At 40.0% G+C, this 21,482-nt stretch overlaps 1 non-coding gene across 1 annotated transcript; it reads right to left on the reverse strand.

Moving 5' to 3' along the window:
- Positions 1 to 20,635: 20,635 nt before the first annotated feature.
- Positions 20,636 to 20,742, reverse strand: LOC141636922 (small nucleolar RNA R71). The gene has a single exon (XR_012541489.1). It is a non-coding gene; the product is annotated as a small nucleolar RNA R71 (small nucleolar RNA).
- Positions 20,743 to 21,482: the final 740 nt, after the last annotated feature.

A 21,482-nucleotide genomic window follows, 5' to 3' on the forward strand; every position in this document is an offset into this window, starting at 1 on the left:
CTCCCTAAACCACCACTTGTAAATATTTCTAACTCCCTAACTTACATTTCAATTCTTGTATTGCATTTTTGTCATCTTTGGATTTTTATTTACTTTGATCAAAATAATTGTCATGTTTGAGAGAAGTGAGGGAGGGACTAACAATTTCTATTGATGTGTAGTGTTTTTATATTAGTGTGGGGATGGCAATTGCCTAGGCTATCCATGCCTTAGTAGTGCCCCCACAATGACGAATACAAGACTTGAAGAAAGAATGGAAGAATGGTATGGGAAATACATTGTGCACGGATGGAACTGAATCCGTGTACACAGGGGAAGAATCCGAGCGGATTCCTGAGAATCCGCCCGTCTTGAAGAATCCGAGCGTATTGCAGAAAAGACGCCCGTCCTGAACTGAGCTGAATTTTGAAAATTTCTTGACTGTGACAGAATCCGCCTGTCCTGTGAAGAATCCGCCCGTCTTGAAGAATCCGCCCGTCTTGTAAGAAAGACGTCCGTCTTTACAGCTGAGGAAAACAAGCAAAATTTTCTGGACTGGAATCCGTCCGTCTTTAAGCAAATCCGCCCGTCCCGTGTTCAGCAAATCCGAGCGGATTGTCACAAATCCGCCCGTCTTTAGGCGAGTTTTGTAAAGTCCAGAAAGAGCAGAATCCGCACGGATTGGGCAGAATCCGCACGGATTGCCCCTGCAGATTCGAAAATTTCGGTCTCTTTAAAACCCCTCCCACCTTCATTCATTCATTCATTCATTCATAAACACTACTCACAACATCAAAACCCTCATCCTCTCCATCACAAAAACAAAAACCCTCAACAACATTCACCAAATACAAATCAAACCATCCTTCCAACAACAAATCAATCACTCCTTCTTCAACAAAAATCAAAACCAAGCACAAAATCTTCAACCTTTGAGTCGATTTTTGATTTCATAAAGGCAAAGCCTTTCACCTTCAAATCGATTTGGGCATACTACAAATTGAAGATTTTTCATTCTTTTCTTGGTTAGTTCATCAATGGCAAGGACTAAGGGAGCAACAAAGGCACCAAAGGCTAAGGCACTCTCACAAAGACAAAAGGCTCTTCAAACAAAGAAAGCATTGGCTATGGTGGTAGCAACACCAAACTTGGAAGTGCAACAACAACAACAACCTTCTATGGGAGCAACAACACCTTCTACTCCGGTAATTGATCAACTTTTGCATTATCCGGAGGTAACTTTCATTTCCGATACCCATAGAAATACCTTTGTCAAGTTTGCTATGAAGTCATTACAATCCACCAAATTCATATGTGAAGATACCTTAGAAAAATTGGGTGTTCTTGAGCAAACAAAAGCCTTTTTCAATGCCATGGGGTTGAAGAAATTGTTTGAAACAAGGGAATTGACATACCCCTCCCTTACCTTGGAATTTTTAAGTTCTTTGAAAGTCACCAAAGTTGAGAATAGGGAGAATATCGAGTTTCGTCTAGCTAATGTTAGTAGACGCATTACCTTTTGGGAATTGGGTGAAATTTTGGGTCTTAGTGATGAACCGAATTATTTTAAGAGTTATGGAAAGTATGACCCCGAACCTCTTTGGGAGGCAATCTCCGGGAAGAAATTTGAGGATTTTCATGCGATTCGTGCTCTTTTGGTCCACCATCCGGGCATAAGAGTATGGCACAAGGTCGTGGGTAACACCATAATTGCTAGGAAAGATACCAACCATTTCACAAGACTTAATTTTATTCTCCTTGAATCGGCTTTGAATATCGGAAGAGTACACACCAAGCCTTACAATTCTTTGAGGCTCTTGGTAGATAGATGGCTCAACATTGATTGTGGGAAGAAGGGCACGACCGTTATTGTCAATGGCGGCCTAGTCACACTCCTAGCTAAGCACTTTGATCCTAACTTCAATAAGGATAGCAAGTACAAAGCAAAGGAGGGTGGCCATCTTGTTGATATGCATACTATGATTCACAAGTTCAAGTGGGTTGCCCATAACCCCCTTGACACTAAGTATGGATGGCTCACTAGTGAAGCTAGATCGTTCACCTTGCCTTCGAAGATTTGCCGTCTCAGCGTCCACCGGACCAATTATCTACTTCCCCTTTCCAAAGAGGCCGAGTATATCATTCAACAACAAAAGGGTGATCTTGAAATGCCCTCCTCTTCCATTGTCATACCACCTTACCCCTTTAAGTATGAAGAGTTCAAGCCGGAAGGAGTTGAAGTTGGGAAAGACTATGTGACTCTTCTCATGCAAGCAATGCACAAGCAAGCCTATGAAGATCGGAAAAATGCCCACTTGGCTCAATATCCACCCCTCCTACATTTAGCTAGGCAAGGACTACTTGATCCATCTTGTCCTTTGCCTAGTTGGGCGGATAGAGAAGTCTTATTTCCGGGTGCATCTAGGGTCGTTTTGGGTGACAATGAGGTTGTTGGAAATGATGAAGAAGTTGATGATAATATTGAGGAAGAAGCAAGTGAAGAAGAAAAGGATGGTGAAGATGAAGATGAGGAAGATGAGGAAGAAAGTGAAGAAGCAAATGACAAGGAAAGTGGCAACGTGACCACTTCTCATGAGGGAAGTGATGGTGATAGCAAGATGGAAGATTAGCATGCCTTGGAGACTCCTACCCTCTCATGGTTTGTCTATTTCTCTCTTTGTATTTTATCTAATTTTGATCATTGTTGGAGTAGTCCTAGCCCCATTAGATGACTCACACCTCGGTACCATTAAGGAGTTCTCATTTTATTGTTCCCATTTTCAAAATCCAAAATGACAAATTAGTTTCATGCATAGCATAGTGTGTGCATGAACTACACCCATCCTTGGACATTAGCAATAGTGTCTTACTCGGTTTGGGGAAGTTAATGCATACACAACGGGAGGTAATCTAAATTATCCTCTCCGTCATAACAAAAACCATGCATCATGTAGTGTAGCTTAGTGTAGATTGCATTTAGTATAGACATCATGCATCATCTTTGCATAATTTTCATCATTTTGGCCATTGAGGACAATGCCCATATTAGTGTGGGGATGGGAATTCTAACATTTAACTCTTATTCAAAAACCCAAAAAAAAATTGAAAAATCTCAAAAATCATAAAAATTTGAAAATTGAAAACCCAAAAACATGTTTATTTCCTTTTGTAGTCTTGTATATATTGTCTTGTATATATTGTGTTTGTTCTATCCTTGTTCACATTGATTGACTACGCCACATCCGAGACATAAGGATATTGAAGACCGCATGGTATGATCTTTCCAATCTCCTTTTTCCTCTTTATGTTAATGACTATGTGGCTTTATTTTGATTGATGCGATATAACAATGTGAATTTAGGACTTGCATTTAGTTTATATGACATATTAGTTGATAGAATCACTTGCATTAGGATGTTTATATTAGTTGCATCATGGCATGTAGTTGCATGTTAGAAATGTCTTGAAAAATTCCTATTTAGGAACTTTGACAAGAGCAACTAAGCCATTACAAATACTTGTTCCACTTAAGACTTTTCCTACTAGAATGGTTGTAAAACACCCTAGATATTGTCATACTAGTGTCTTTTGACCCATGACCCAAGGCCTAGTCAAGGGTTTGCATGTGAGTCACCTATCCAACCCCGTGATGCGATGTGGACTTGGTTAACTTGTCTAGGTGACCTTGTTTGACCTTGTGGTAAGGCAACCCAAAAATATTTTCTATCAATAAGCTTGAAGTGCTCATTTCAAAGAAATTTTGTCATGTGGAAGTAATGTAATGCCAAGGAAACCTCAAATGTTATGAATTGTTGAGAAATTTAAGTTGTTTTGATGGAGGCGTACCACTTCGATGTGCTTTGGTGCGGGATCCATTGAATTGGGCCCCACACGGTTGTGAATTCGGCCGCCCAGAGACAGAGTGACTATCACCCCGAAAAGCTATTGTCTAGAGGTTAACCGGTTGCCTAATAAGCGATTGGCGAAAGCAAAGGACACTAGCCCGGAAGGGACAAACCCCATCTTAAATTTTTGAAATGTGAAAGTGAAATGAGGACAATTTTGAATACTAGTCATATCCACCCGTTGTGAATAAAGATTTGAGCATTTCATTCCCAAAAAGCCTTTTGTCAAGCCACTTGGTCGAGTTTGGGACGATCCATGACCTTTACTTTTGTAGAGAATTCGAGACTTGTCATGTCATATGCTACTAGCATCATAGGGATCATCATTCCACCACCATCCGATCGCTCTTGACGAAAGCATTTGGAAATTGAGGACGAAAGTATTCTAGTTTAACACCATTTGGAGGTGACTTAGTGCCATCCTCTTAGACTTAGTAATTTGTTGAACTAGTATTTGTGAAGGATTACATGCTCTTAAATTTGTTCCTCTTTAGTGCCTCCGCCACTTGATGAGGGAGTGGCTATTCTTTTTGTAGATGCATCCATTATGTGTTTTTGTGTGCTTAATGTTTGGATGTGTCGCCATTTTGGCAAGACCCACCTTGCCTTGCAAGAAGGCATCCTACCTCATGGTTGTCTTGTTGTGAGTTGAAGGGGCGGAGTGAGACCCGCTAATTGTCTCATATCGGCTATATTATTAGGATAGGTTTGTATTGGTCCTAGTCTTTGTCACCTCTTTACTCGGGACGAGCAAAGGTTCGGTTTGGGGATATTTGATGTGACCATAATTGGCGCATATTTAGCCCCCGAATTAGCCTTGTTCCCATGCTTTTTAGTGCCTATTTGGGTCATTTCTTATCTTTAGTTCTTTGTTTTGCATATTCTTTGAGATTTTGATCCCTTGGTAGGAAAGGAGTAAGAATCTTGCATTTTCATGGCAAAACGAAACTAAATTGATCGAATTCAATGACCAAGCATCAAGGAGAGACAAGATTAGAAGGCCTTTGTACATATTATAGTAGAAGAGCAAAGTTGAGAAAGGATCCTTGAGTCCCCAAGGAAATCCCCAAGGAATTTGTGAAGAAAAGGGAAGAAAAGAAGAAGATTTGTTGCTGACTGACAATCCGAGCGGATTGTCACCAATTCGTCCGTCCCGCAGCAGCACAATCCGAGCGGCTTTGCCTTAATCCGCTCGGATTCCCCCTCCTCAATCCGACCGGATTCCCCTGAATCCGCTCGGATTCCAACGCCAGAATCCGCCCGTCCCGACCGTATTCCGCCCGGATTCCAGCACAGCACGGATTGTCTTCTCCAAGCTACGAAGAAAGAAGCCCTTCTCTCGGAAAATACCGGCTCCTCCTTGCTCAATCTAAAAAGTGTAATTACTAGTTTAGCCCTTAGTTAACCCTAATGCATCCTCCCTAATTTCCACTATAAATACCCCATTAGTCTAATTAGAGGAGCATGTTCTTCTTATCAATAATTAGTATAGTTAATATCAATCAAATCTCTCTTTAATATTGTAATCAAGTTTTAATCCAAGTTTTAGTTCTTTAATCTCTCTTTTGTTCATCCTTTATTTTGGGTAATTGAAGATTATTTGGGTTATTATTGGGAGATTGACAACCTCTCCATCATTCAAGTACTTCTTTTATCTTTGCTTTATTATTGGAATCATTAGTAGGTATAATCTCTTAATCCCTTTTTAATTATTGTTAATTATTGTTAATTACTTTCATTTATTCATCATGTTTCATATTGTTGGTATGATTGACAACCTTGCTAGCATGATCAACATGATAATGAGTGAGTAGTCTCTTAGCTAGGGTTAATGGGCGATTAGGGGAAACCAACATGGGGAATGATTCATGCTTAAATTAATATGCTTTCATGTTTTATTTGCTTGCTTGTTTTGATCTCAACTCATGCACATGTTATATTTGATGAAATGCTAAGCCTATGAATCCTTGCATTTACTATCATCTTCTATCTTTTCAATGAGACTTGTAAGACATAACCCAACTCCAGTCTCATTAGACCATGCACGTTGTTGAGTAGGGAAGATTAAGTCGACTTGTAGGTGTTGTACAATCTAATCGATTCGGCTCCGGGACCCAAACTTTCCTAGGATTGTAAGATATAACCCAACTCAATCCATCACAACAATAATTGCTTGCTTATAATTTGAGAACATGTTTGTATGATCATATCCCATGATCCCCCTATGATCCCATGACACCCTAGTGCCTTTAATCAATTGTTTACACCCCTTTAATTCATCTTGCTTGTTTATTTTCATTGCTATTTTAGTTTAGTGACCTTCTACATCAACCCAATTTGTGACACCCCTTAGACACCAATAGTTGCAATAGAAATCTCATTTCAACTCCCGTCCCTTGGGATCCGACCTTTACTTGCCTCTTTACTAATTATAGAGTTGTTTGTGAAGCTATAAATTGTGTTTTGATTCGACCGTGACCCAACGACCACATCTTAATTTGTGAACACTTAGCGGGATCGCATCATGTAGGTAGGTCACTTGATTGAAGAATTGGGCAACCTGATCTATCCTAGCCTGATAGGGTGCTAGACTTTCACTTCAAATTTTCCAAGATCCCGTAATTTGGTTGATGATCAAGGATGAATCTCCGTGAATTCGAAGATTTTTGATTCCTAAACTTATTGCTTCTTGTAGCCCAATGAGGCAAGCTTCATATTCTGCTGCGTTATTTGTCAACTCAAAGTCGAGTTTGACAGAAAGTGGTGTATGATCACCTTCAGGAGAAATGAGCAATACTCCTATCCCAAATCCTCTTAGGTTCGATGCTCCATCAAAATAAAGGTCCCAAGAGTCTACATTGGTTTGTAGTATATCTTCGTCTGGGAATGACCATGTGTCTACCACTTGGGTGTCGTTGATGGGATTATCTGCGAAGAACTCGGTGACGGCGCGCGCTTTTATAACCTTCAGAGGTACGTATTTGAGATCGAACTCTGAGAGCATTAGGGTCCATCTTACCAAGCGTCCATTGAGAACGGGTTTTTCGAAGAGGTATTTGATTGGATCCATTTTGTAGTACACCTTGACGGAGTAGCTAAGCATGTAATGGCATAGTTTCTTTGTTGCCCACACAAGAGCGAGGCATGTCTTTTCGAGAGGTTTGTATTTGCATTCTTAGTCCAAGTTCTTCTTACTAAGGTAGTAGATAACTCTTTCTTCTTTTCCGACGGTTTGTGCTAGCATAGCCCCCATGGCTGTTTCGGTCACTGTGAGATATAAACTAAGAGGTTGATCTCATTGTGGAGGCATCAGAACTGGTGGTTTGGCTAGTATCTCCTTGATTTTGTCAAACGCCTTTTGACAATCGTCATCCCATATGTATGATCTTAGTCCAAGCTTTTTGAAGATGTGTTCACAGATCATGGTAAGTTTCGATATGAATCGACTTATGTATTGCACCTTGCCTAAAAATACCCTAACCTCTTTCTCTGTCTGAGGTTGTGGCATTTCGATTAGAGCTTTGATTTTGGAAGGGTCAATTTTTATTCCCCGTTGACTGACGACATATCCCAGAAGCTTGCCTGACGTTACCCCGAATGCGCATTTCTGAGGATTGAGCCTCATGTTGTACTTTCGTAGTCTTAGGAAGAACTTGCGAAGGTTATCAATGTTCCCCTTCCTATCCTTGGACTTGACAATCATATCATCCACGTACACCTCTACTTCTTTATGCATCATGTCATGTAGGAGTGTGGTTGCAGTGCGTTGATACGTAGCTCCAGCATTGATTAACCCGAATGGCATAACAGTATAACAATAGGTGCCCCATTGAGTAACAAAGGCAGTCTTATGCATGTCTTCTATGGCCATTTTGATCTGATTATATCCTGCATATCCGTCCATGAAGGATAACAACGCGTGATCTGCTGTATTGTCTACCAATATGTCGATATGTGGTAGAGGAAAGTCGTCCTTGGGACTCGTTTTGTTTAAGTCTCTGAAATTAACACAAACTCGGATTCTCCCATCCTTTATGGGTACGGGTACTATATTGTCCACCCAGTCTGAATATTTGGAAACTTTGATGAACCCGGCTTTGAATTGTTTATCGACTTCTTCTTTGATTTTAAGAGCCCATTTTGTCCTCATCCGACGAAGCTTCTGTTTTACAGGTTTGAAACCTGGTTTGATTGGAATTCTGTGTTCTGCAATATCCCTGTCGATCCCTGGCATGTCTTTGTAGGACCAAGCAAAAACGTCTTTGAATTCGTGTAGGAGGTCTATGAAACTGGCCCTTTCGGTTGGGCTTAAGGTTTTCCCTATCCTATGTTCATGGGGTTCTAGTTCGGTTCCTACGTTGATGGGTTAAGTGTTCTCTATAACTGGCGCCCCTTCCCCTTGTAATATTTATTCATATTAAATTTTGAAAATAGTTGAAACAAAGAAGCCATATGTTCAGTAGTTAGTGGCGGTAAAGGGACAACTGTTGGGACATTTCCCAAGCTACTGTTACTACTTGATACTATGCTAGGAGAAACAAGGGGATTGGGAGTGACGACAGGAGCAGACTCTCTAGGGACTTCTCTAGACTTCGACTTTGATTCCGACTCCGACTCCGACTCCGACTCTAACTCGAATTCGTTATCTTCGGGTTCTCCTTTGAACATCTCTCCTTCTCCAGTAGTGAGTTTGAAGAGACTTCCTTGATTGTTTGTCCATTTGATCGACTTTCTCCATCCTTTTTGTTGATTCGAACTGGTTTCGGTGATTAACACTGCAGGGTTGAAATGGTCATCCTGAAGTATCATGGTAATGATCTCGTCCTGCGCAGCTCTAACAAATTGATCTTCTCCAAATAGAAGGCTAACAGCCTGTTCGTCTAAGCAAGGTGCTTGACGAGTCTTGACGGTAGGAATCGTTTCTGAAGGAATGAAGTAGAAATCGTGAAAGATCTCGATTCCAGCTAGTTGCCTTCCTTTGAAGTGCCAAGGTTCGGGAAACCCATGAAAGTGTTCGTGACTCCCTTCGCTAAGAAAGTATCCATTTAGGGTATGGAGGTAGGGTCGCATTTGGATTCCCACGGTCTTGCGGTTTTGAAACTGTGTGAGCATCTCTAAAGCTTCTTCTTTCGTGGGTTTGTATCCCAATCTTAATGCTATCCTTTGATCGTTTCCTTCTTTGTACGGTGCAAATGTATTTCTTCGGACAGGATTCAGTGGCATTCCCGGGAAGTATCCCTGAGACTTGAGTATGTGGTTGACCACTAAATTGGAATATGGATTGAAGTTTAAGGGTGCCAGTTTGCTTTCTACAAGGTTTATGCTATGAAAGCCCCCAAGTTCGTATACTAGATCTGTAACCACTTGGTTGCTTGACATCTTTTCTATCACTGCTATGATAGGTGACGAAGTGATCGTCACTACTTTGCCATCTAGTGGAATCTTGATTTTCTGGTGGAGGGTGGATGTTACTACTTTGGAAGCGTGAATCCAAGGCCTTCCCAGAAGTATGTTGAATGATGCTTCGATATCAACTATTTGAAAGTTAACCTTTCGCTCAATCGGCCCGGTGGCTATGGTGAGGTTGACTAGTCCTACTACTTTACGTCATGTACCGCCGTATGCACGAACGCCTTGGTAGTAGGGGTCCAATCCGACTCTTTCATGCCCAACTTATATGTCGTTTTTAATGATATAACATTGATTGCAGAGCCATCATCTACCAAAGTCATTGGTACATTCTTCTTTAAGCAAATGTATAAAGCCAAGTTGTGACTAGCGCCGAAAGGTGGTAAATCCTCATCTGAGAAAGTAACCGGGTTACTTAGCTTAGTTGAATCTTGGAAGACCAAGTTGACTACGTCATCAGGTGTAGAGTTATGTGCCACGTTTAATTTAGCCAAGGCTTGCAGTAGAGCTTGGCGATGAGGGAATGAGTTTGCAACTAGTTGCCAAATTGAAAGATCAGCCTTTGCCTTCTGTAGTTGCTTTAGCAAGTGGTCAGTAGATTTATCTTCGCCATCATTTGGTGTGACGAAGTTGGTGTTAGTAACTGGACCATTGGCTATGGGACCATTTTATGAAATGTTTTGATATGGACGCCCTGAACGAGTAAGGTGGTCTATATCTTGGTCTTCACTATTTTTGACTATGTCCTCACTACTCTTGACTAGGTAGTGTTCGGTGAGGTATTCGTCTTCATCGTCATCGCCACATATGCCGTTGACTATAGCAAGTTCTCTCAACCTGATGATTTCAACTTCTAAATAGATTATTTGATCGATTAGGCCATTAACCATGGTTACCACTTCTTGCATTGTAGAATTTTGAGAGAGATTTAGTGGCATGCTCTCCCTACGTATGGTGTTTGGATTGCGGAGGGATGCTACCACATCTTCTAGCTCTGAGACTTGTCTATTCACACTCCTTGCCCATGCAATAAAGTCGGCGATGGTAGGAGAAATGGTGGAATAACTCCCCTCATCTTCTAATGCATGGATCTCATCTTCGATTGGAGAAATGAGGTGCGAACAATCTAAGGTAGATTCTTCATTTGTAATCATCAGAACTCCAAGAGGATTTTGAGTATTGTTACGCTTACCTCCAGGAGGTATGGGAAGGCGACCGTCTTCGATCATATCTTGAAGGACATGTTTTAGTTTTTAACACTTCTCTGTATCGTTTTCCTTACCTCTATGATATTCGCAGTATGAATTTTCGTCCCAGAACTTGGACTTCTTTTCTGGATCAGGTGTAGGCCCTATGGGTTAGAGCTTACCCTGCTTCATCAATCTCTTCAAAGCATTGGAGTATGTGTCACTAATGTTTGTGAACTTCCTTTGGGGGTTATTCTTCTTTGATGATTCGAGAAGATTACCCTCATCAGTCTTGCTAGTAGAGCCATAAGAACGACTCGTCGAGCCTTGATATCCACGACCCACCGTTTTGGACAAGAGTCCTTTACGGATGTCATCTTCGATTCTTGTCCCTAGCACAGTTAAGTCCTTGAAGGTCTTAATGTTTTGGTACCTTAAGTGATTTGCATAGATGGGTCTTAAGTTATCCATAAATTTTTCCACGAGGGTAGCTTCATCTGGACGCTCGACAAGTTGTGTACTAGTCTTCCTCCACCTACTTAGGAAGTCGGTGAAGCCTTCTTTCTCATTTTGGGTAAGAACCTCTAGAGTGCGCATATTGACTTGGATTTCAGTATTATCTTAGCGAACTCGATTGCAGCATCATCCCAGATGGCAATCTTCTTGTGTTCTAGAGAGTAGAACCATTGCTTAGGAATGGTGTCAAGAGATGAAGGAAAGATCCTTAAGAATATCTCGGTTTGATGCCTTTGATAGACATGTAGTCTTTGAAAGCACGAATGTGGTTCAAAGGGTTTTCATGTCCCTTGAACTTTGGGATATCAGTCATGTTGAAGTTGGTTGGTAATTTGGCGCTCACGACCTCATATTTGCGTTTGTTTTCTCTATAGATATCATCTCCTTTGAGGTACATTAGTTGCACCTTCAAGTATTGGAGTCGCTTTTCAGCTTCAGTAAGATCTACAGGAGGGTTGATTTCTGCTTGTCCAACATAGGGTGGAAGGTTGTCATTCATAAATTCACTAGGAACTTCATCTTCTGCAGGAGGTAGCCTAGTCTCTACAGCAACAATTATGCCCTCGATTGTATTGAGGCGATCATAAACTTGGTTTTGGCTTGTTTGGAGACAAGCGAGCGCTGCTAGGATTTAATCATTACCATTTTGGGGTTGACTGTTGGCGATTGTGGTACTAGTTTCAGGCATCTTGGAAACTGGATAAGAGATCGACGACGAATCAAAATATGATCGACCACTCTAGCACACTTACTCAAAGAAAAAACTCGAATTGTGAAGTGGGAGTGTGCCACTTGTGTCAAGTGAGTTTAGAAAATGACAAAGTTTTGAAATGTTTGTCCTAGTCACCTGTTGTGTAGTTGTAGGAGTGTTGACTCGAAGTGAGATTTTGAAATGGGTTTTGAGGCCCGAATTTTGACTCGATATTTGGACAGAGGTTCAACTCATTTTGCGCTAATTTGGGCCATTTTCGAAAATATTTACATTTTGAAAAAAAAAAATGGTTTTCGATTTTACAAAATTCATCATGGTTTGGTTTAGAAAATGGTGATCACATATGATACAAACATTCAAGAAGGCATTATAAAGGTATGCTGAGTGCATTTAAAGGGTTTTGGCTTAAAAAGGTGGGTTGTCATACCGAGCAATCAAACCCGGGTATGTGGAGAGGCCCATGCCGAACATGAGTAAGGACGGTTCCTAATCCCTTCCCTTGAGTAGTGAAGGCCCTTGATACAAACATGAGTAAGCATCATGGTATGGTTGACGTCAATCGCTATCCATCCTTAGGCCCAAATAAGAATTTGGACCGTCCAGACGGGACGATTGGTCGAATGGGTTGGGCTGGGCCTAGGAAGGCCGAATAAAACTATCTAGGAAGATTGAGTAATGAAAACCGACAACTGTCTCATATAAACTATTTCCTAACCTTAAGGATGTCAGCGGGGCGGGTACAAGTGGGTACCGCCCCACACCCGCCCCAGTTGGGGCGGGGATGGGTAGAGCTTTGGCGGGTTGTGGGGCGGGTCCGGGCATGAAAATTTTACCCACCATGGGTAATGAGGCGGGGATGGATTTTGCATCTTACCCGCCTCAAACCCGCCTACCCGCCAATTGTTAAAAAAATTAGTGCGCTTATGACAATTTGTTAAATCTTATTTAGTTATAATTAAGATATAATGTAAATAAAAGCTATTTTATAAAGTTCTTTACTATCTTCTTTTGTGAAAAAACTAAACTTATAAAGAAAAATTCAAAAAAAATGGAAATTAATAATGATTAAATCAACATTTGCGAAAAAATTTATGGAATAAAATCATGGTGTATCGGGTTAATGGATAAGCGGGGCAGGTATGGTTTTATATTTCCACCCGTTGGGGCGGGGCTAGTTTTGGAAACTTGTACCCGCCACGGGTGGTGGGGCGGGGACGGGTACGAGTTTTTCTTGGTAGGTACGGGTACGGGGGAGCCTATATCCACCACCGCCCCGCCCCAATGACATCCCTACCTAAGCTTATTCAAGTTTCACCCTTGGAAACACGTAAGTGTATTACTCCCCAGCGGAGTCGCCAAACTGTGGGCACAGGGGGGCCCACGGGGTCGCTTGGGAAGAAAAGTGTTTGCATTTTTGGGGTCGCCACCAATTTATTGTTGAAAATTAGAAACCGTTCGAATATTTCGCGTCAGGTCATGACACAAAGTAGTGACATAGACACTACGAACTCGTTACCCGTAGCATTCTATGTCTAGAATGACTCTCGTGGATGCCAATGAAAACGGATGTTCACAAAGATCTGGAGTATGGAGTGAGGGTACGTATTAGGAAGCTCTTTTGATCGAACACCTAATCCCGCCCACCTCGATAGCGCCCTCTACTAATGATTAGGGAAATTATCTATACTTGATATGTTGTCGATTATATGCATGCAATGCAATGCAACATCCAACATTTTAAACCTAGCATGTAAGAATTAACTAAGTCGGTGAACATGTAATTTAGCATACATTAGGGTCGAGGTAGGGATTTAAGGTTGATTACATGTGAAAGCAAACAAACGATAATAAAGAGTACAATAAAATAAAAAACAATAAAAAAAATTACAAAAATTACATTGGTTTAATGATTTACGTCGAAAATATTTTTAAAATGGATAATTTTAGAAAAGAAAAAAGGAAAATAATTAAGGTTAGAAAACGAACAGATTAGTGGTGATATTATGATTAATAGTCGATAAATACATAAGCTAATAACGTCCCTTGGAAGAGGCGCAGTGGTCACTGCGTCTGTTCCTGAGGTGAGTTCTGGCTGGGAAGCCAGAACTGCATATCGTTAGTGTTCATTGGTGATTTTAATGATCGATTATTGACATTCGACTCAAGTAAAGGTGATTTAACAGATTATTTACATGCGAATTTGTCATAAAAGCAATAAAGAACGAATTTAAATTAATTAGAACGAATTTAGAATTAGTTATAGCGAACTAAGGTGAATTATAGACTAATTACAAATTAATTAGGTTTATTTATACAAATTAATGAGGTTAGATGATGATAAATAGATGAAATATACAAAAAGCGAATTCCAAAGATTTGATAAGAACAAATTGAATCTCTAAAACCCGGGTTTGATTTTAATGACGAAAATCCGCAAATATTGACTACTTGGGATTTAAATCGGATATTTAAAGGGGTGATAAATATTTATGAATTATGTATTATAATTATGAAGAAAATAAGAAATGACGAATAAACGAGACGAATCAACAAAGAACAAAGGAAGAAGAAGAAAGGCAGAAACTGCGGCAGCCTCAGGAAGAGGCGCAGCAGATGCTGCGACTCTTCGAAGAGGCGCAGCAAGTTGCTGCGTTTCTTCTCGCCGTCTGTCTTCTGTTAATCCGCAAAAATAAGTTTGATAAAAGGGTTTTATAAATCGGTTTTAAACATCTTTTCCACGTAAACCTTACAATAATTTATAAAATAACAAAATACAATAATAAAACATGGGATTTACACCCTCAGACTTACATGTTGGACGAAACGAGATTAACTAAGTTAATGATTAGTGATTGCTCGACTCGAATGTATGATGAAAGTGCTCTCGTAAGAGGAATTAAATTAAATTGATTTGATTAATTGAGTGGAGTTGGTCAAATTGGTCGGTCTTGCAAAACGAGACTAGTACTCAGAAGGATCCGAGCTTACGTGGTCGAAAGTTCAAGCACGTGGACGTCAATAAGCAAAGAGTGCGGTCTTAGAATGCAAAGGGAGAAGAGAATGGCGGACACTAGCGTGAGAAATATGAGGAACGAAGGTCCCTATTTATACTAATCACACGGAGGAATTAGGGTTACGGTAAAACTTTGGAAACAAATCTCGAAAAGATTTGAAAACACGCAGAAAAGAGCTACGAATGCTGCGTCCTTTCCCCAGAAGTTTCCTCCTGCGGAAGAAAGATTTTCCGCGTTTCTGTTATAGAATTGCGGTAGATCTCAACTTCCTTATTCTTTATCATAAAATTTCGGGATATATTTTACCAAAAGATGAAAAGATTAAAATTATGGAATAGAAATATCCGGAATATTCCAAAACATTCCGACTCGGCATTTTAAACGGTTTATTAGAAAATGAAGACGGGTTTTGACCCGGACTCCTAATGAACTCTAATTAATGTCAAAACGACCGTAATGGCGCGTAGCTGACGACCAAGGAGTAGACACAAGTTTTTAAGCTATCACTTGATGATAAACTTACGAACTGTCATAAATCATTCCGTGTACCAAACATGCGGCCCAATCATCACCGGGTGATTTGCGGGAGGTGCAGAAATGAGGTATCTACAGTAGAACAAAAGACAACAAGGCAGCTAGGGATGATATGGTTGAGATGGGTATTAGGCCCGACCTGGCAGCTAAAACCAAAGGAAATCGGACTTTTTGCCGCCTGCAGCTCATACTCTTTCAAAAAAGGAGAAAAAAGAGTTTTGCGAATGCTTGCATGGTATTAAGGTGCCAGAGGGCTATTCGTCTAATATTAGAAGCCTTGTTTCGTTGCAGGACCTAAAACTTACTGATTTAAAGTCACATGACTGTCATACATTGATGCAACTGGTCGGACTATCGTTTTCGGTTACTTGTCGTTAGGAACACCTAGACAAACACAATATTTATAACTTCACAAACTACTCTACTATTAGTAAAGAGGTAAGTAAAGGTCGGATCCCAAGGGACGGGTATTGATGTAGGATTTTCGATTGCAAGTAGTGGTGTCTAAGGTTGTCACAATTTGGGTTGAGATAAGAAGATCACTAAACTAAATAACAATGTAAATAGACAAGCAAGATGATTAAAATGAGATGTAAACAATTGATTAAAAGCACTAGGGTGTCATGGGTTCATAGGGGATTCATGGGAATTGATCATACAAACATATTCTCAAATTATAAGCAAGCAATTATTGTTGTGATAGAATCAAGTTGGTTTATATCTTACAATCCTAGGAAGGTTTGGGTCCCAGAGCCGACTCGATTAGATTGTACAACACCTACAAGCCGACTTAATCCTCCCTACTCAACTATATGCATGGTCTAATGAGACTCGAACTGGTTTATGTCTTACAAGTCTCATTGAAAATGTAAGTGATGGGTAAAAAATGTAAGGATTCATAGGCTCGCATTTCATCAAACATAACATGTACATAAGTTGAGATCACAACAAGCAAGCAAATAAATTATGTGAACATATTATATTAAGCATGAATCATCCCCCATATTGGTTTCCCCTAATTCCCCGTTAACCCTAGTTAAGAGACTACTCACTCATTATCAAGTTTATCATGCTAACAAGGTTGTCAATCATATTTATAAGGCAAAACATGATGAATGAATGGAAATGATTAACAATAATTAAAAAGGGTTTAAGAGAATTATACCTAATGATAATTCCAAAATAATAAGCAAAGAATAATAGAAGTACTTGATGAATGATTGGAAGGTTGTCAATCCTCCAAATAAACACCAAATAATCTTCAATTACCCAAAATAAATGATGAACAATAGAGAAATTAAGTAAATGAGATTTGTATTAATGCTTAATTAAAAGTTGATTACAAGATTAGAATGAGATTATGATTGCATATGAAGAACATGATAATCTAATTAGTACAATGGGGTATTTATACTAAGGATTAGGTACATAAATTAGGGTTACTAAGGGCTTAAATGACGATTTATACCCTTAAGAAAAGTTGAGGAAGTGCTCCTCTCGAAGGAGATACTCATCTTTGCTTCGCTAGTCTTCAAGGAATATGCGCATCCCGAGTGGACTGAGGAGGAGACGGCTTGCATTGGAAAGGAATCCGAGCGGACTGAGGCATGAGACACTCGGATTGTATAGGGCTAGGATGAGTGGACTGGCTACGGGACGCTCGGATTGTAGCCAGCCAAGATGCTCATCCCGTGGCCAAGACGCCCGGATAGTAGCTTAGAAATCTTCTTCTTCTTTTCTTCTTCCAACAATCCTCAAGGATCTTGTTGGGGATGCAAGGATCTTCTCATCATTACCCATCTACTACATTATTTACATAGGTCTTCTAGTCTTGTCTTCACTTTGATGCTTGGTCATTAGATTCGATCAATTTAGCTCCATTTTGCCATGAAAATGCAAGATTTGCACTCCTCTTCTACCAAGGAAACAAACCTCAAAGAATATGCAAAACGAAAGACTAAACATAGTAAATGACCCAATTATGCACTAAAAAGCATAGGAACAATGCTAATTCGGGGACTAAATATTCTCAAATATTGGTCACATCAAATATCCCCAAACTGAACCTTTGCTCATCCCGATTTAAGTGGTGACAAAACTAGGACCCTTATTTAAACTAACCTACTAATATAGCCGATATGAGACAATTAGCGGGTCTCACTCTGCCCCTTCAACTCACAACAAGACAACCATGAGGTAGGATTCCTTCTTGCAAGGCAAGGTGGGTCTTGCCAAAATGGCGATACATCCAAGCATTAAAGCACACAAAACAAGTAATGGATGCATCTACAAAAGAATAGCCACTTTCCTCATCTAAATGGCGGAAAATATCTAAAGGGGAAGCAATCTAAGGGTACACATTCCATTATAGATATGGTTTCTTCAAACTACTAAGCCTAGAAGGATACCAATAAATCACCTCCAAGTTGTGTCAAGCTAGGGTACCTTTGTCCTCAATCATTAAATGCTTTCGTCAAAAGTAGACTACCTATGGTGTTAAAAACACTGGAGGATCGCACAAAAGTGGACGCGATGGAAAAAGGGATCAATAGTATTAAGTTTCATTTTGGGAGTTTGCTTTTGTTGTTCCCCCCCCCCCCCCCTCCCCCCCAATTTCTTGGGGCATATAACATTTGAGAACACTTTCCTTTTGGCAGTTCTTTGATGTTTGGCATTTCAATACTTGACAATTTTCAACTTTTCTTTGCATTTCTTTTCAACATTTTCAAAGTCACCCCATTTGTAGTAAGGGTGCTTATTTTTGAAGCTTTAGAAGTCTATTTTTGCTCCCCTTTTCTTTTAATGCAATTGCAAACTTTTTCTTTTCTTTTCATTTCTTGAACTCAAATTTGAACAATTTTTGTGCCCATTCCCTTTGATGACAAACATATGGTAGAACATGGATGATGGTTGCATGGTGATGTGACCATAATTAGCGCATATTTAGCCCCCGAATTAGCCTTGTTCCCATGCTTTTTAGTGCATACTTGGGTCATTTCTTATCTTTAGTTCTTTGTTTTGCATATTCTTTGAGATTTTGATCACTTGGTAGGAAAGGAGTAAGAATCTTGCATTTTCATGGCAAAACGAGACTAAATTGATCGAATCCAATGACCAAGCATCAAGGAGAGACGAGATTAGAAGGCCTTTGTACATATTATAGTAGATGAGCAATGTTGAGAAAGGATCCTTGAGTCCCCAAGGAAATCCCCAAGGAATTTATGAAGAAAAGGGAAGAAAAGAAGAAGAAATCTTGCTGAAGAACAATCCGTGCGGATTGACTACAATCCGGCCGTCCTCCACCTGCACAATCCGTGCGGTTTTATCCCAAGACGCTCGGGTGAGCACTGCCAACATCCGCCCGGATTCCTCCCAAGCCGCTCGTGTTCCACCGCCAGAATCCGCCCGTCCCGACACTAATCCGCTCGGATTCCTCTACAGCGCAATTTCGTCTTCTCCAAGCTACAAAGAAAGAAGCCCTTCCTTCGAAAAATACCGGCTCCTCCCTGCTCAATCTAAAAAGTGTAATTACTAGTTTAGCCCTTAGTTAACCCTAATGCATCCCCCTAAGCTCCACTATAAATACCCCATTAGTCTAATTAGAAGAGCATGTTCTTCTTATCAATTCTTAGAGTAGTTAATACCAATCAAATCTCTCTTTAATTTTGTAATCAACAATTAATCAAGTTCTAATACAAGTTTTACTTCCTTAATCTCTCTTTTGTTCATCCTTTATTTTGGGTAATTGAAGATTATTTGGGTTATTATTGGGAGATTGACAACCTCTCAATCATTCAAGTACTTCTTTTATCTTTGCTTTATTATTGGAATCATTAGTAGGTATAATCTCTTAATCCCTTTTTAATTATTGTTAATTACTTTCATTTATTCATCATGTTTCATATTGTTGGTATGATTGACAACCTTGCTAGCATGATCAACATGATAATGAGTGAGTAGTCTCTTAGCTAGGGTTAATGGGTGATTAGGGGAAACTAACATGGGGAATGATTCATGCTTAAATTAATATGCTTTCATGTTTTATTTGCTTGCTTGTTTTGATCTCAACTCATGCACATGTTATATTTGATGAAATGCTAAGCCTATGAATCCTTGCATTTACTATCATCTTCTATCTTTTCAATGAGACTTGTAAGACATAACCCAACTCGAGTCTCATTAGACAATGCATATTTTTGAGTAGGGAAGACTAATTCGACTTGTAGGTGTTGTACAATCTAATCGATTCGGCTCCGGGACCCAAACTTTCCTAGGATTGTAAGATATAACCCAACTCAATCCATCACAACAATAATTGCTTGCTTATAATTTGAGAACATGTTTGTATGATCAATTCCCATGATTCCCCTATGACCCCATGACACCCTAGTGCTGTTTAATCAATTGTTTACAACCCTTTAATTCATCTTGCTTGTTTATTTCCATTGATATTTTAGTTTAGTGACCTTCTACATCAACCCAATTTGTGACACCCCTAAGACACCACTAGTTGCAATAGAAATCTCATTTCAATACCCGTCCCTTGGGATTCGACCTTTACTTGCCTCTTTACTAATTGTAGAGTTGTTTGTGAAGCTATAAATTGTGTTTTGATTCGGACGTGACCCAACGACCACACCTTAAATTGTGAACACGAAACGGACCGATCAAAAATGGCGCCGTTGCCGGGGACGGTGTTTACTTGATTTAGATTTCCTTTTATTGTTATTAGTTGTGTCTTTCTTCGCCTTGGGGAAGTAAAACTCCTCAAGGTTTGTTCTAATTGTTTTCGAGTTGTTTGATATTTTGCATGTCTAGAAGGTCACAAGGTGATTTGTTACCTTTTGACCGTGAAATTGAAAGAACCTTGACGAACAATAGGAGATTTGCTAGGAGGAATTTGAGAGGTATTAGTGAGGTTGTTCAACCAACTATTGAGTTCATCAACCCTTTCGCAATAGAAGGAGAGGAGAACCCATTACACAATACCCACAAAATCAACCTACAATGCCTAAATTCTCGTCACATTCCGTACCCACCGAGGAGAACCTACCCAATGGTACTCCTACACCACAACATCTAACCGGAAATTTTATTGCCAAATCCGCCTTTATCCAATTAGTCGAAAGGAGCCAATTTGGGGGGATGCCTAGTGAAGACCCTCATTCTCATATGGAAACCTTTTGCGACTATTGTGATGCTATCTCTCAAACCGGTGTGACTCAAGACCAAATTCGATGGATCTTATTTCCTTTTTCTCTAATCGGCACCGCGAAACAATGGTTGAAGGGCCTTGACAAGGCCACTCTCGGAATAGATTCTTGAAAGAAGTTGGCTCTAGCTTTCTTCAAAAAATTCTACCCACCGGAAAAGACTAACATGCTAAGAGCTCAAATTACGGGTTTTAAGCAAAGGGATGAAGAATCTTTGTATGAAGCTTGGGAGCGGTTCAAGGGAATTTGTCGCTCATGTCCTCACCATGGACTTAGCGAATGATTCTTGGTACAACAATTTTGGAACGGTTTATATGAAGATTCAAGGAACATTCTCAACATGGGATCAAATGGAATGTTCACCGAAGTTGATGACAATCAAACATGGAACAAAATTGAGGAAATGGCGGTCCATAACTCACAATATAGTAGACCTCGCAAGGCTACTAGAGGAGGAAAGCATGAAGTGGACTCCGTTACTCAATTGGGTGCTCAACTTAGTGCTCATATTGACACAATCAATTTGAAGTTTGAGAAAGCTATGGCTAGACTTGAAGAAGTCTCAAAATCACCAAAGCATCATGTTAATGCCATGACGGCATCCTCATCAATCCCAAGTGGGATATGTGAGAATTGTGGAACTTTGGGACATGACCAAAGTGAATGTAGGGGAACGAATGAACAAGTGAAAGCTTTCCAAGCATACAAGAGTGGTACCCCTTATTCCAACTATTACAATGAAAACACCAAGTTTCACCCAAATCTCTCATACAAAAGCCAAAATGTTCAAAACCCTCAAACAACATACACTCCACCACCCATGAGAAACCAAAATCAAAGACCCTTTTACAATCAAAACCAAGGTTACCAAAATCAAAATCCATACAATCACCAAAATGACCAAGGTTTTGATGTCCAAAAAGCGGTCCTCCAAATGCAAAAGAATCAACAAGAATTTTTCACTCAAATGCAAAAAGATAGTCAAGCAACGGAAACCACCATCAACAACATTC

Source organism: Silene latifolia, chromosome Y, assembly GCF_048544455.1.
Source record: "Silene latifolia isolate original U9 population chromosome Y, ASM4854445v1, whole genome shotgun sequence".
NCBI lineage: Eukaryota > Viridiplantae > Streptophyta > Magnoliopsida > Caryophyllales > Caryophyllaceae > Silene > Silene latifolia.